This window comes from Scyliorhinus torazame, chromosome 31 (genome assembly GCF_047496885.1).
Source record: "Scyliorhinus torazame isolate Kashiwa2021f chromosome 31, sScyTor2.1, whole genome shotgun sequence".
Classification (NCBI taxonomy): Eukaryota; Metazoa; Chordata; class Chondrichthyes; order Carcharhiniformes; family Scyliorhinidae; genus Scyliorhinus; species Scyliorhinus torazame.
In genome coordinates this window covers 8,758,952-8,760,139 of record NC_092737.1, presented here as the reverse complement: position 1 = coordinate 8,760,139, position 1,188 = coordinate 8,758,952, and the positions used below count along the sequence as shown (strand labels likewise).

At 55.7% G+C, this 1,188-nt stretch overlaps 1 protein-coding gene across 4 annotated transcripts in view; it reads left to right on the top strand.

Moving 5' to 3' along the window:
- The first annotated feature begins 479 nt into the window (after positions 1-479).
- The window catches only part of ache (acetylcholinesterase (Yt blood group)), a 65,210-nt gene continuing 64,501 nt past the window's right edge, over positions 480-1,188 (top strand). For 2 of the 4 annotated variants that reach the window (XM_072493279.1, XM_072493274.1), the window contains exon 1: positions 828-1,004. The gene's annotated coding sequence lies outside the window, so the exon portion shown is untranslated. Of the gene's footprint in view, positions 644-824; positions 1,005-1,188 lie in introns of those variants that run through there. The other 2 variants (XM_072493275.1, XM_072493277.1) reach the window with 2 other exon arrangements.

The following is a 1,188-nucleotide window of genomic DNA, read 5'->3' as shown; positions in this document are numbered from 1 at the left end:
CCCTAGTCGCCACACTCCGGCACCTGTTCGGGTACACAGAGGGAGAATTCAGAATGTCCAATTTACCTAACGAGCACGTCTTTCGGGACTTGTGGGAGGAAACCGGAGCGCCCGGAGGAAACCCGCGCAGACACGGGGAGAACGTGCAGACTCCGCACAGACAGTGACCCAAGCCGGGAATCGAACCCCGGTCCGTGGCACTGTGAAGCAACAGTGCTAACCACCGTGCTGCCCCATTTACTGCCTATTCCACGTTGATACTTGGTAGAAACAGACATTAACCATGTTTTCCGTGCCGGGCTCAGATCTGGAATCGGCCGCGCCCCGACATCGGAGTGCGTTCAGGTTTTTGTCGATTGTTGAAAAGGATACAGAGACATTGCTGGCAGAGAAGGGCAGAGTCGGAATGGAATTCAAGGAGCTTGTGGAGTGAAGAGGCAGCATCTACAGAAGGAGGGAAGTAATGCACCAGTCTGTGGGCGGTGTGTAATGCTGAGGGCCAGGGATGCAGGAGAACATCATTCATTTGGAGCATTTTGCAGAGCAAAATGCCCCCTGTGCACATTCAGCTTTCAAAGTCCAGTGTTGAATGTGACATTAATTTATTGTTCCACCTGGAACGAAGCTTGTTCTGGGATGACAGGTAAATGCAGAATCAGCTATTCCAACCCTCCGCATCCTTCTCTATGTCTCCAATCCCAACCCAACTCCCCCAGCCAAGGACAAATCTGAACGCCCCCCCCCCCCCCCCATTCCTTAGCAAACATCGCGAGAATCCTTCCCATTTTCTCATCCCCCCCCCCCCCCCCCATCCCAGACAAAACCTTGGATCAAAGACACGGGCAGCAAACGAGCAGCTCCAGCCTACTTCCCTCTCTCTGCCTGTGCCCCTGCCCAGCCGGAGGTTCCTGCCTGTGCCCCTGCCCAGCCGGAGGTTCCTGCCTGTGCCCCTGCCCAGCCGGAGGTTCCTGCCTGTTCCTGCGTCTGTCTGCAGCATCCAGCAGGTAGGTCACATCCCCAGTCTCTGCTACCCACCCACCGCTCCGACCAGAGCCTTCAGCATCTTCATTGCTGATGTTGTTCTTGTTGCCTTTTGAATGGCGGTGGGGGAGGCGGTCTGTGAAATGAACATCGCAGACAGACAGGCAGGAGAGTGAGGGGAGCTATTTCACTGTGTGTGTGCGGGGG